Here is a 15802-nt window from a genome sequence, read left to right as displayed (position 1 = left end):
GCGACATTTTCTAGTTTGGCCGCACTAGAGTGTCAAATTTGGGTGTTTTTTCATATGCAGTTTTCGCTAACATACTGAATTTCAAATACCGTTAAAAATAGTTTCCATAAGCAGAATTTGAATTTTTTTAGTTTGTTTGAAAGGTAGTTTTATATGGATTCATGAAATGTCCACAAAAATATTTTCTTTTTTTTAATATGGACGGATTAGGCTTTCAATCCAACTATATCTCAATTGCAATTATTTAACATGAGCTCCGTTAATTCGTTAACAGAGGTATGTTAATAGAAATGGTAGGTGTCTTTACTAGTTAAATTCGAATTTATCTTCACACCCTTTATCTTCTATGCAGAATGTGAGTAAGTTTGCGAAAGGGGTGCTTTAAGGTTATCCACAAAACATCTCATATTCAGCCAGATCGTAAACGTGGGCTTTTTGCTCATTTGTTGATCGCCCAGTGATGCAATGCTTAAGTTCGTAAAAGTTGGGTTTAAAGGTTGCGCTATAGTAAACATCTCTTTGTCTATGACTTACAGATTAGATTTGCCCACAAGAATACATAGAATTGAGTGTAAATGAGCAAAAATAAAAAAATACATAAAAATTGAAAATCGCAAAGTAAAGTTGCTACAATGAAATCCTAAGCAGATCTTTATTAGCATCATGTAAAATATTCGAACTGAATAGAGAGAATAACACATATGCTTGTCAAAAGATTTTCTTTACCACGTGTAAAGAGGATGAGGGCAAATTTTCAAGGTTCAACAAAAAGACGGGCGTAACATACCTGCTTATTTTCTACAAATGCGCATTTCGGATGTTTGCAAATTGAAATTCCATCTATATGTCGAATTTTTTTTGTGGCCCTTCCCTCTTTGTCTCCCTCTTCCAATTGACTCTAAGTTAACCTTGCGCATCTCTTTTTTTAAATTTTGTCTTTTAATTTCGATTTTATGAGTTCAACAATATAACTAATTAAGCTAATTATAAATGCATGCAGTTTGAAATTGACTTCAGTTTAACTGTGTTTGAAATTATATTAATTGCCCTCGGTTTATAATGACATTTTTAGACGCGTATCGCGCACTTCCACTACTTTGTCTTATCTGCTTTGCAAAATATTCAGATAACTGCCATTGTCGGTAATTTTTTTCCTGCACTTTTATTGTTAAGTACAATTCATAATGAAACCGCCAAAGTCTGTCAGTTGGTGGTTACTTAAAAATTACAATTAATTGGTTGTTATCAAATCATTCGAAAAACCATTTTTCTCTCAAGTAGTAAACGTAGAAAAACTTTGAAAATCAAAACAACTATTTAGAAAATGTTTTCCTCTCACGAAAAGCTTAAACAGTACTGTGAAATTTATTAACCCAATAAACTTTTGCTTATAACCGCAAATTAAAGAAAACCATAGGCGCATCGATAACTGTTTAATAAAACAAGAAAGAAAATATTGTCTGCTTGTCTACCTCTTGTTTACTATTTTTGTTATTATTACATAGCTATGTTGTACTTATTTTATTAAAATTTTTATATATATATAAAAATTGATTATTATCAACTATTTTCAAACAGTGCACTTATTTTTATTCGCTGCTTGCTACGGCTATAAGCAGCAAATGCGATAATCCCTTTCATTTAATCGTTCGCATGTTAATCCAATTTTAAAAACAAAGCTGTCAATGAACTTGACTTATATTTAGCGGCCATACGTAAATCTCTTATTGATAATATACGTGTCTCCGCCCATAAAGGCAAAATTTTATTCCAATCAAATAAAATTTGATAATTCATTGGAAAGAGTCAATGTGTGTGAAGAGGAAGAAAGATTAAAGATTAGAAAGTTTTCAGTTTATATGCAAAAATAGTATTGCATTTGACAGTATATTTAAAAAAATTTCTAAAGAAAAATTTGTAAAAAATATAATACAAAAAATTACTAAAAGAAAAAAACCAGATGTCGGAGTCTCTTCTATCTGTCTTTAAGCGCTAACTATCTATCTGTCTTAAGCGTAACTTAGGATTTCGTGTATATACTTAACGGAGCCTTTTTTTTTTTTTTGTTAAGAACAGAGTCAACGAATTAGTAGCTTCAGTTGTTTAGAAAACAAATATAAAAACGTTAGATATAAAAAATGATTCCCGTGTAGACTGCAAAACATTCATCCAATGTAGTTTCAGTGCCCTGATTATCATTGATACTATAAAATAAGCTCCTTTTAGAATAAAAACCATAACGCTTTAATTTAGAGCCATATGGCCGTAGTCGCTGAGTAAAAAAGATCTAAGATCTTTGGTACGTTTTGGTATGTCGTTCCAAACAACTTTGAATTTTAACGTTCTTTGTATCCATCCTTTGGAATTTCTTAGTTGTATTTTCGACAAGAAGCAAAGAATTCCAAGCTGACCAAACTTATACGTGTTTTATTTGATTTATTTGTAGTTCACTCAACATCAACTACCAATATTTAATACTATTAAAAATAAATGTAAGTCTGCCAGAAATGGGATTCGGGCCAAAACGCTCTGGGATCCATACTCAAGCATAGGTAAGCTCTACCATTTGGGTCTGACACCTTAGACCGCTCGGCCTTCCTGGCCGGTGAGCATCCATGATTTTGAACGAGTAAAATATGCATCGTTCTAAAAAAGCGCGTTGTATCTATTTAAAATCAGTTCTTTTGTAGATTTTACTCCAAATTAATCAATCGACTTGTAACACCCGTTACCTAATCAATAATAAAAACTTTCATAAATATTAATTTTCAATTTGTGCTTATTTGCAAAATCTCATGCATTATATGTCAGTTTTTCTCCAATTCTGTGGTCCAATGCGTAAACCGAGTTAAACAAATTAACGACTCTCTGACATACTTGCTTTGATAAATTTCCCAATGTAATAATAATAAACGTGGTAGGAGAATATGGAAATTGTGTCGTAATGTGCTATTATCCGCACTACTTTTTACGAGAGAATAGAATTACAAAGGTCAGCTTTCAGATCACATGCTCATATCACCGTATAAGCAAAGATGTTGTAGGCAAGAAAAAAGAGAAAAAAGACAGAGTATACGAAAGCTCATAAATGTTTTTATCAATATTTGTACTTTTTCGGTATTTCAAAAAGAGCTCGGGAACCAATTAACAGAGTGAAAATATGAAATTAATAATTGTTATTATATTTTTCTTAATTTTAATTACAGGAGAGTGCGTTATTGATCAGGTTCGTCTTCAGTGTACCAAGTGACGTAAATCGTAGTCCAAATGACACTTCTTATCACGATAAGGCTTACATACTTATCACTATCTCGCTCAATAAACACATCTTTAACATGCTAACATAAAGTAGGACGAAAGTAATCGCATTGGCATATTTACAAGAATTATCCTGAGCTTTACCTCCAGAAAATCGAATTAGTAAACGGTGCAATGTGAACAGCATTAAACTGAAATACAATCATTCAAATAATTACAGTGCGTAAATATATAGCATTCTCTGATACGGTAGATACTTAAAAAAATACGTTATCATGCAGAGAGTATATAATTCGATTTTTCAATTCTGTTCCGCTTACTGAATTACAGATAAAAACAAACACAAGCTGTATTCGCCTCTAATACATTATTGTGTTCTTCTACAATGCAATTTTGATCCACTAAATATAAATATGTGAGATAGTGGACCAAAAAAAAAGAGCAGTTGTCAGAAGTGGGATTCGAACCCACGCCCTCAAAGAGGACCAGAACGCTCACTTCAAAAACCTATTCAAATACAGGCAAGTTATTAAACTTGAGTCTGGCGCCTTAGACCGCTCGGCCATCCTGACATACTTAACCCGTGAGTCTTAAGTGTATAAGTTTAAATGTTAGAATATACTTATTTTCAGTTCACTTATTCTAAAATACTTTTTCTTTTTTTTTATTATCTTGGATCCGCTGAATAACAAGAATAAAAGTTTCTTTTCTATTTCAAATATTGAATTGAATTCAATATAAACCTTGTAGTATATATGCTAGTGATTCTTTAACTTACAATGTTGTGCTTAAACAGTAAAATTTTTTCTTGACTATGTACCTTATTAAACGTTAGAAAAATATAATTGGAATAGTATAGTAAACGATGTGCAGACACAACTATTCGTTAATATTCGCTGCTAGTACAAATCGTTTTAAAATATTATATAATAAAAAATAAAAAAACAAAGATGTCAGAAGTGGGATTCGAACCCACGCCCTCAGAGAGGACCAGAACGCTCACTTCAAAAACCTATTCAAACACAGGCAAGCTCTTACACTTGAGTCTGGCGCCTTAGACCGCTCGGCCATCCTGACACTTCCATAGATTACGTCTTCAAGCAGTATGTATTTTAGTTCAATTAAAAATATATAAAATGTACTAAAAATGTATTATTCGTTTCTTGTGTTTACTTTGAACTTTTTTATTTATATTGGGATAAACGATTTAATACCTACATTCACACCAATTTTTTTCACATATTTTTATATCATTGATTTTGTTTTATTTATTATATTATTAGTTTCCCGCTAATCTCTTATTTTGACGTCCAAATTATGCCGTTTTACATGAAAAAAGTAAATCCATTTATTTTTTTTAGGGCGATTGTCAAATATTACTGCGTCGGCGAGACAATATAATTGATCGTTTAAAAGCGTTACTTTTTTTTATGTCAGTTAACCAACGTATTACAATTTGTTTTGAGTGGACTTTATGTGTCCTAAATTAACTTATAATTTACAGTCTCTGATTGTTCATTTGTAACGTTCAATTTTTGAATTGAGAGGTATTCTATTTGTTTTGTTAATTACAGGTGTATTTACCGTAAAGATAGCTTCAAGTTGATAGAGCCATGTTTATCTGCTCCTCCAGCCTTGTATGTGTTGCTAAAACAAAAACTAAAATTAATTTAACGCGACTAAGTTTGAAAGTAGCTTAGAATCGCTATTGATTGAAAATTCAGTTTTTATGTTCTCATGATATTAAGAGCAAATATTATTTTGAAAATGTTTTACCGTAACTCTAAAATTTGGTAAGATATTTTATATAAGGTAAAAATATATATATCATCTTTCTCTTGCTCTTTGACGAACTGCAAATTGAAAATAGTGCGACTTGCTTTCGAGCTAAGTTGCAATTGCAAGAAATTCGGTTGTTAAAACATCCTGAATATTTTTGTAGTAGTTTTTGATTATGGCAGATAAACTCAGTGAGTACTCCTTTTGCTTGCGTAATATTTTAGTTGCTATTATATTTGTACTATATCATTTTCTTTTAGATTAGCTGATTTTTACGAATCGTGCGTTAACCGATTTATATGCTTTTAGTATTCTTAAATCGGTAAAACATAATCCTAAGTTAAACTTGCTAGCAGACGAATTACGTCCATGATAGTCGAGCGGAAATTGTTGAAAAAACTCCGATACACCTTTTTAAGGAACCACGGGCCGGAATTGTGTCTAATACTAACACACTGCTATTGCTTTCAAAATTTGTGACAAGAGCTTAATGTACTTACTCCTTCTTTGATTAAAACAAAAAACTAAACTTAGTAAAACTTAAAATTAAAGAATTTAGTTTTTCTACTTATTATATATAGGTGAATCAATAACTTAATAATTTTTTAATACTGATAAGCACTTCGCTATGCTTTAAATTGAAAATCATATGCAAACTTAAGCTCAGAATTTTCTTCATTACTTAATGACATTGCGAATACTTTTGCTTGCATAGCTAAACGATAAATCAATAACGACAAAATAAAAAGCCCACAAGAAGCCAAATAAATAATAAGGGAAAAGGTAAACATTTTATAATAGGATAGATAGATAAATAAGAACGTTTCTATCTTTAACGTTTCTTTTTTCTTTTTTATTTTTATTAACACATTTAAAAACTTACGACACATTCGGTCTGCGCCTTATATGATTAAGAGTGATTGTTTGATTATAAGAAGCAACGTTTCCCTGATGAAGTGTAGTTGAGAGATTAGGTAAGTCTCTTACCTTCATTTTACTTGATATTCTTTGGTTTAAGAATAAACTTATCACGCTGAAAACAGATTATATCTAATATTTCATATGTAACCGTATGGAAGCACAGGATTTATGGCCAACGATTACCGGGTTAATATGAAACAAGAGAACAAGGGAGAAATGTTGTCTTGGTACTTATGTAGCAGACAATAGATGATTATCATTTCATTTTATTTTTATCTCTAAACTTAATGTTTCTGTCATTTGAAATGTAAAGTCAAGTATTTTAAGGTAAGAGAAAGAGATAGAGACTGTGAACGAGAGCGCATAGAGGTAAGAGAAGAAAATATCCGAAATGGGAAACGGGAAAGCACTACACCGCCCCTGAATAACTCGGTATAGAGTGCAAAAAACGCGTGGAGAAATCAACAAAGGAAGTTAAAACATTTTTCATATTTTTTTGTTTTATATAATAAAAGAAAAGATATGGACTTTGTAGACTTTGAGACATAATGATAATAATGACCTGCAGCCGAAACGGTTATAGTAGTAAAACAAAAAAAAGTAATAATTTATAATAATCACTATAATGAAAAAATGTTGTTCAGAGATGTGTAAGACTTTCAAAAGCGAACAAAACAAAAACAAGTTTTTAAGCAAAGTTAGTGTGAAACAATTTTTGTTTAATAACAAGTACTGAGCTCCCGGAGGATCATGATTTCTGTATTTATTATTTTCATGCAAATCGCACTAAAATGGATCAGTGGATGTATCAGATTTGTTTATTTCGACTCAATAGTTTTTATACTATCTAAATTATGGAAATCTTAATCTCATCAAAGACAAATTTTACCTCATTATATATCAGTATTTTGCTATCAAATGAGTATAGTCAACGTAGGGGCAAAGGCGCGTCATTAAAAACCAAAGGAACGTCGCTTAATACAGTTATCCATATAATGACTTTTTAAAGTCATGCGTTGTGTGGAAAGTGGTCCAAGAAATGCTTCGATCCGATCTTTTTTAACGACAGCTAAAACATGTTGGTTTACCTAATTTTATGAAAATATATCAAAATTGCGACCTATTGGTTGAACCAAAATTTATATAAATTTAGATCGGCTCAAACTTCCTTTCTCAATAATTAAATATGGGTCTATCTGAAATACTTCCGGGGCACTTATACCGCAAGTGGCGCAGAGTATAAAACTGTTTCTCTTTGAAAAAATACCTATCCGCTTATCCTCTTATGTCTTAATCAGAACTATTCTCAACTGGATATAATCGAAGAAATGTCACTAAGCTGTTATTTGCATTCTTCTACCTTCCCCTTCTTAACTTAACTCCTTTACTAAAATCTGTACTTTTGTGTAGGGCATTTTCCCTTGTACACTGATTTTCTGTTGTTATCGTCACTCGCCTGCTTGCTAGTTTTAATCCAATTATTCTGTATGCATGAGGTATGACAACAGCATGTATGTATTGTTATGACACCTAGTAGTTTTTGTGTGTTTTGTATTCTCTTTTCATTTGCTACAAGTATCGTAACGCGTTTGGGCTGTTTGCCCAGAAAGTCACTGTTATAAAGAATTATGACATTGACAGTAAGTAACAATTGCAGCGTACTCGCAGCTTTTCACACACACAACATATATATTAAATAACCAGATGTAAAAGACCTACCCATCTATGCTATCAAGTGACATGATATGAATAACGGTAAGCGACATAATCGGAGAAGAAAGACGTTTTCTCGAATATATTTTCCTTTTCAATTTTCTTTTATCATAAACTCTGCTAAATTGAAACCTTAAAAGTTTTTTATTGCCTTTACGTTGGTTAAGTTGGGCGGTAAAAGGGAATGAGGAAAAACTTCATCCAAAACAGATAACAAATAGCTAAATGTAGAGCTTAAGTACATGTCAAAATATACAGATATTAAAATATGTTGTTATCATTTTATTTTTCCGTTACAGGTACGTGGAATTTTCCAATAAAGTGATGAATAAGAACAAGTAAGTTTTTCATAAAATACTGAAAATGAAAAAACAAAAAATGTATAATACCTAAAGAAAGCATTGTTGAAATTGTTGCCAAAGAAGTTTACTTCAAATAATAATTTTTATTTATAGGCTTAGGTTATTAAATTACTTAGCTATTTGAAAATTACTTTATTGATCTATAATCTGATTATATTCAAAGTGTCTCATTGCCACATGTAATTTGAATTTCTCAACTAATCACAAATATCTGACACAGGCAACAGTAATTGTATTCTTACATAGACATGTGGCTTGCGATCTCAAAGTTTCTTACGTGCTACAATTTATTCGAGCATGACACTCAATAGTCGAAAGTGCCTAAAAGATATTATCAAAACATCCTCGAACAGTAAATTGCAGAAATCTTTACAGCAGACCAACAAAAGTAACAATAATAACAAATAACAACAATTTCTAGGCAATCGTCTAGAATTTTTCGTTGCTGCTGCTGCTGCTGAGACCGTAGACATAACAAAGCAGAGAATTTGAATTTTGGAAATTAAGGAAGGATTTGAGAAAGTGCTTTAAAGCACTTAACGGTAATGAAACTATGCAACTATTTATCGCAGACAATGGATGCTGTAAGCCTTAATATCTTTGCCAGGATTCACCAGAATATATAAGTTTATTATTAATAATGTTTACATAGATGTTTTGCTTCTTGGAATAATTTTATTTATCTTCACTTACAACCAATACTTGTCAATCTGTGGTAACAAATTTCCATAAAATAATGAAAAAGTGAATTATTTATAATTCTCACATTTTTCATTTTCCCTAAAAATTGCCTTTACCTCTATTTTTTAATAGACAGATATAACCTCTTTCCTATCTAATTTAACTTGAATAAGAGGGTTATTATAATCACTTTTAAGTGACGTTTTTATGTCTGCGCCTAATTCGCACCCGCATAAAGTGTTTTCAACAAATTACATTAAGTGGGCATTTGATGTTAATATTGTGTTGACATAGACTCAGTCCACAAAATATTAGTTAAAAAGGTCCGTCTTATATCGATATCGTGAGAAATAATTACCCTTCGAAGATTTCCAGTTCTAGTCTGCGTAAATTAGCTCATTTTACAATTTTTGTTAGGTTTCCAATGACGCTTACCGGGCATAGACTCCAAATAAACGAAGAATGATAATGTTCAACCAAGAACATCTGCCTGCAGCTTGTTGCATAGAGTTTTTTGCTGTTTCCGATAACCCGATTACTCACTATTTATCGATTATAAATATTGCTGTTTTTACCATCGCTTAAATCATTATTTTCAAACATTTAGCATTACATACGTAGTTAATGTAACAAATGTAACTTAGCAAGGAATATAGTTTAAATATTAGGTAGAACGCGTTTGTTTACTATTAAAAAAAAATCCTCTAACAACGGCTCTGAGTTCGTTGAATGGATAGTTCGATTGGGTCACTTATATCGATATTGTGCTATTAGGAGAACTCCGAAATTTAATAAATTTATCATTAAAGAAGTAAAAATATAATGGCTGACCATTAAATATCGTGCACCACTTCGCCTAATATAGTTATTCACCTGTTTTCGTGACAATACTCCAAAAATTTCACATTATTTTGATGCAACGGCATATTGGAAGGTGCCCACAAAGTCAGGTGATGTGATTCATATTTACAAAACTTAATTTACGTAGAAAATGTTTTGTTAAAGTAGACTTTTTCGCCATATAAGCGAAAGGGAAGCTGCACGGAGAGGGATCTGAAAAATAAACTTACGTAACTAAAATTTTTACCACTCTTCATATAACGCCTTGCTTTGAAAAATCCTTACACGAAAAAAAGCAATTTTCAAAATTCCTCTACAAAAATGGCTGGTTAACAATATTTTTGCATTCTGAATTGTTATGAAAAATTTGCGTCGAATAGGGTAAGTTTTTGAAACCCATTGCATTTAATTGGTCCCACGAAATGTGAATCTGCATATGGTAAAACGGTCCTTAATGCACATAGGACTGAAGATCGCAGAAAGGACTCTAGAAATTTGCAGAACGTTCGCTTAGTATTTGCAAAATAAAAAATAATAGTTGTTAATAATACCAACTTGTAAACATTCGATGGCCAGATAGTTTTTCAATTGTATTTCAACATAAAGACACATATCAACTAAAGCTTACTTTTTTCGACAAAGCTTTCATATCGTAATTGTAACTTTGCAAACTCCTTTGCGAACCTCCATTTCACTCATCATTCTCACCAACATTTTGTTGTACCTGCAAAGAACATTTTAGCGTACTGTACTTTATGGTAAGTATAATGAAATGGTTTATCCAACGTTAGCTCAATGTAAAGAGAAGACCGCATGGAAAATCCAGGAAAGCATCGCTTAAGAAATGTCTTACCATCATAGTTTATTGTAATGAATATTCGCAAGAACAATTTGATGTCATCACTTTTCTCTTTTTTATAAAAATAATATTCCGCAAAGTTTCTTTCTTTATTTAATTTCGATTTTCGAAAATGTTTCTTTTTTTTATTGTTCAGCTATCTTGCAAATTTAATGATATTACACTTGATTAAACTTGACTTTTAGTTGATTTTCTCTTTATTTCTTGTCATTCGCCCTCTTATTCAATGCACAACAATTCAATTTAATTTTTTACAACGTGTTATACAAAGCAAATATATAAATATAAAAAAAAAAATCAGAAAAGAATCCAAAAAGTCCCCACGAAGTTTTCATTAAAAGTGAAAAAAATAAACTTATTTTTTAAAATTTACGAAATCAATTTTGAATTTATGGGGGTAATTTTTATTATTTAGAGAAAAAAATTCAGTTTAAATTTTCTATCTTCGCCAAATTACAAAGCAGTTTACAGAAAGTCGTTCTTTTGCTCATCGTTGCGAATTTTAAAGTTTCGTTGAATTTATCCGTCTCCCATAACATGCATGTTAGGTATAATTCAGTGATCAATGCAACTTTAAAACAATTCGGATTTAAGCGGTGTTACAGCAATCTGTTTTCATATCCTACATCACTTATGATACAGGATAAATTAAGGTATTGCCGATTCACATTTGCAGAGCCAGAAAATCATAAGACAAACATAGCACATATATTTTATATCAATTGATTCAGAATCATTTTTAGTATACATTTAAAATTTTTTTTTCTGTTTTACCACTTGGTGTATGCCCATCAAAATTTTGTTCAACTTACTGGTATCAAGCTTTAAGACATTTTGTCGTGCTCTGGCTCAGCGACGAATCATATTAGATTGCGCTATGTTTACGATCATTCTCCGTGAAAAACGCCTTCCGCTGCAGAAGTCATTACACAAAAAAGATTTACGAGTTTCAAAATTTCAAAGTAATAGTATTTTAGACCAAATGGGCTAATTTCTTGAAAGCACCTCTTGCACCGCTCATAAAAATGTATGTCTTTATATAAAAAAAAAGCAATTATTAATGTTTTATGATCAAACTTGAGCCATACTATAAAAGCAGTTCGATTTAAATGTTATCTCTACCAAAATTGGAGCGCATGTGTTTACTTTTTGAAATTCATCCATATAACTCTCTGTGTGAAAAAATGGTGGAATAGCCTCAGCGCGTCACCCAAGTGTTCTTTCCTTCGGTAAGATCCCTTCCATTTGCTTTCCCTTTACATTAAACTCTTCGAAAATCCTATTTCTCATATATTGAACATTAGACCAAGTATACAAGTTGTATGTTTTAGATCCTAATTATAACAAAGAACTCCCAGCTTAAAATGTGCTATTGTCGATAGTCTTCGGACAATAAGGACGGGCCTGACCTTGCTTACCGATTCGGCACCTGTCGCCTCGGATTTTATCGGACGGACACGGATTTTATATTATATTTACGTCTTACCTGTACGACGGTTAGCATCACGTACTTTTGGACTCAGAGACGAAGAACCTGTGAGGCCAAAACGAGGGTCAACTTTGGCTCCTCACAGATCCTCCGTTCTTCGGGGGAGCTGCTGATGATGCTCCTTCCGGGGGTAGCCTGTTGGCGAAAAGGCTTGATGATTGATCCTGCTGTGCATGCATTTGCTGTATAATCTGCGTCAGTTGAATTTGGGCTTGCTGGCTTGGCTACTAATAAGACGAAGTAACATTTTGTGCAGAAGCCTCTAAATCAGCAAAACCATGTTGGCATGCGTTCAAATGAGCTCCAAGGTTGCTAGCTGTGGCAAAACAATCAGTACAATTTGGGTTCGTAAGATTATCCAAAATCTTACTAATTTTAGCTTTCACTGCCGGTTCACTGCTATCAACAGACAACTCATCATTGATATCAAACGACGAAGGCATTTTCAAAGTAACCATATCGTCTTCCTCTTTTTCACCTAAATTATGACTTGATGATGGTTTTGTTTTAAGTCGTCCGGATCCATCACTTATCTACTAGAGGAAATTTCGAATCCATTATAAAACATTCATTGACCACATTATTAATCACATAATCTAACGTTTTGCGTTGTTGTTGTTGCCGTTCAGAAACTTCATTTGTGGCCTTTGCTATCAAGTCAGTGATTTCATAAGCTAAAGGTGGGGGTGACACAAGTGAAGGTAGTCATGGTTTATAAAGTTTGCTTGCAGTGATGGTTGGTTATGCAAAGCAGATTGCTGTTGCAATTGAATACTACTTGCTGATATTTCCCTAGGTATACGTGCATGTTAAAGACTTTGTCTAACTTTTGCTTCGCAAGAAATTTTACTTTCATTACCAGTGACTTTTATGTTCCCTGCTGTTCCATATTCTACGACCGCTATTGCTGGAGGCATACCTGATGTCAGATGGCCTGTTCCAACCGATGAGCAGCCGTTAAAGTTGTTGTTAGCATTTTGCTGTGCATACTGCCTTTGCTGCATGTTCAGCGTCCATGGTGCTGCTGATCTGGACGTTACCGTCGTTGTTGTTGTTGTGATGTAATTGTTATGATTGTTATACTGCTGCAAAGGACTGTTAACATTACTGTCAGTTGGTCGGCCACACACGTTAGCGTTTGCTGTTGTTGTTGCCGCTGCGGCTGCTGTCGAAATTGTTGCTAAAACTGCGATAGTGTTATGTAGTCGATCCGCTGTTGATGGTCTTTGTTATTGCTGTGTCCGGAATATTGCTGCGGTTGTTAGAGGCGATAATTACAAACTTCGACTTGATGCTGTGGTTGTGGTGTTGTTATAATGGCATGCTGTTGCGGCAAAGTTGATCGTTGTCCCGAGAGGAATGCCGTGCCATCGGGCGTGGCTTTTGCATCTTGCTGACGGAAAGTCCCATCCGCACTCCTGTACCTTTGGCTTTCCGACATCAGAAGATCGGTTCGTTGGCCGGTCGGTACGGGTCGTGTGTCAACGTTGGCCACTATAGGGCTCGCAATTTGTTGGCCTGACCTTGGCGGTGGGTGAAGACTTGTTACCTCTTCGAAACCGATCGCTACGCTGTCCTTCGGGCGCGCGTGGCTGGTCTCGACGCTACCAGGTTGACTCGTTGAACTTGATCACTGTTGCTGGTCTCGTAAACACCTATAGGCTCCGACTTTAGCAGATTAATTCGTTGAACTTGATAGGTGTGGCTGGTCACGTAGGCTGCTGGGTACCTCGGCTCTACCAGATGCGGGCTGGAATTTGAATCATCGAGCCGTTGACTTCGCTGAGGACGACTGGTTGCAGGCTCGGATGATGCATTTATATTCTTTCGAGCTTCGTTGCATGGCAGTCATTGTTTTGCGTAGGTTTGAGGACTCCGCTTCGTATCGCTGCGTAGTGGGGCCTCTAAGACGGCTTCGCTGGACCTGTGGACCTGTCTTGTAGCATTGCGCGTTATGGGCAAGGTATATTCGCTAATTTGAAGAATATTACTGTTCGAGAGACAGGTTCGTCTCGGGTTCGTTTGGGTCCCCTCGCTGGTGGAAGGATTCCCGGTAGTTTCCCTGTTGGCAAGAGTTAATGGTTCGTACACCTCGTCGGCCGCAGGTCCAGCAGTACAAGACCTGTGGGTTTGGACAGATATGCTGATGATGTCCGCTCTGGGCACATCGTCGGCACGCCGTCGCCGTATTTATTCGCATCTCTTGTGCCTGACTGAAAGTCTCGGTATACTTCTCCGGGGGCTTCGCGTGACGTGTTGCCCGTCGGAATCGCCTCCAATTCGCTGGCGAGCTTAATGAGTTCGGCTAAATGCGTGAAGTCTGAACGCCGTATGTACCACAGTTAATCGGGCTGCGCATTCGTATAGATGCGTTCCAATTTTGGCTCTTCCGCCATCGCGGTATGGCACATCAAGTCCTGCATGGCCAGTACACTTTGTAATTTCTCCCTCGGTCGATAGGTGCATCGGCGGATATCATCTTCGAGTCGAGTAAAGTATCGCGATGGTAAGAAAAACCTCAGAAGATCCGCCTTGAACTTCTCCACGTTAAGGCCCGGTCGCCACCATGGTGACTGGCGGACGGTCCTTGTCGACGCTGTATGCCTCTGCTACCTGTTCGGCTCTCTATGGCGGGTAAAGTTGAGCCCCCATCTTCTGACTACTTCGATGACGCGTCTCATGTCGGCCGCTGTCGGGAAAACTAGAGATGCTCCGCCAATCGCGGCGGCGAGCTGGATGTAAAAATCTCTTCTCGTTCGCTGATGGCTCGTCGGGTACATATCTCGGGTGAGATGCTGTAGAGGTTCCGGTACGCGTATAAGAACCTCGGGCTTATGGTCCTGATTTATAAATTGGACCCTGCGCCTCTCTTGCACGGTACATGTAATATCTAGGTCGAACTCCCCTAGGCAACCTTTAAGCTTCTCTGGGCGTAAGGAGTTAACCCAGGTTACGCGTAATGTTGACGACGTGATGCCGACGGTCACGGCTCCCGGATGGATTTTAGTGATACAAGGGAAATTAAAACAAAGTTAGTAACTACCCTACGAGCACTTCGAGTATTTAATTCCTTTTCTCTATATATTTTGAATATAGGTGGGTACAAGAGAAAGGCAAACTTGGAAAGTGGAAATAAAAGTTTCTACCTTTTTTTTTAGGTCGGATCTAAATACCTTTTTTAATTAATTTGCATATAGACAATGATAGACCACACCAGACTTAAACATCCACTCTTTCACTCACCCCTCGATCAACTCACTCTCTCTAACCTATTCTGACAAGCTTGACTAAACTTCGGCTTAAGCTGACTACTCTCACCTTCTGATGATTTTTCTTAGCTATAATTTCTGTTAATTTAATCCTAACTCTCTTAGCCTAACTTACTCTAGCGCTCCTCCTCATAGACGACGAACCTGTGAGGCCAAAACGAGGGACGACTTAGGCTCCTCACAATACACATACATATATATATATATATATATATATATAAAGAATGTGTTGATGTACACGGGTAGAACGAGAGTCTTAAACTGCATGTACGAGCGGAGTGACTTTGGTCCTTGCAACTCTTTACAGAAAGTAAGCTTTCACGCAGTTACAAACTGGTAACTTTTGATATGTCGTCCCAAACTTAAGTGAAGAATAGTAGAATCTTTGATAAGGAAGTTAATTTTGTTAAATCTGGACGCAGGCAGTTCGCGATTTGATAGCCTCGCATATTAAAGTTCTCTTTACATGGATATAAGGTAAAACTATTATCATTTTTATACGAAAACGAATATGGATTTGTACTACGATAAAAGGTTTACGGTATTTAATGCTTGGGATTACTTATTTATAACGCGTTTATTTGTTTCTCTTTTTATTTCCATCTCCTTTTTCCCATCTAATACGTATTGC

At 35.0% G+C, this 15802-nt stretch overlaps 1 protein-coding gene and 2 non-coding genes across 3 annotated transcripts in view; 1 reads left to right on the top strand and 2 right to left on the bottom strand.

Moving 5' to 3' along the window:
* LOC119641043 (centaurin-gamma-1A) overlaps positions 1-15802 on the top strand; it is a 243715-nt gene that overhangs the window by 86299 nt on the left and 141614 nt on the right. The gene's annotated exons all lie outside the window — the stretch shown is intronic.
* Trnal-caa lies at positions 3705-3830 on the bottom strand. The gene is made up of 2 exons: positions 3793-3830; positions 3705-3749 (listed from the first exon to the last, which is right to left on the bottom strand). It is a non-coding gene; the product is annotated as a tRNA-Leu (tRNA).
* On the bottom strand, positions 4210-4335 carry Trnal-caa. Its single transcript has 2 exons — positions 4298-4335; positions 4210-4254 (listed from the first exon to the last, which is right to left on the bottom strand). It is a non-coding gene; the product is annotated as a tRNA-Leu (tRNA).

The sequence above is a fragment of the Glossina fuscipes genome, unplaced genomic scaffold, assembly GCF_014805625.2.
Source record: "Glossina fuscipes isolate IAEA_lab_2018 unplaced genomic scaffold, Yale_Gfus_2 142, whole genome shotgun sequence".
NCBI classification, from domain to species: domain Eukaryota; kingdom Metazoa; phylum Arthropoda; class Insecta; order Diptera; family Glossinidae; genus Glossina; species Glossina fuscipes.
Note: the sequence above shows the minus strand (reverse complement) of the source record. Positions and strands in the feature narration are given on the sequence as shown.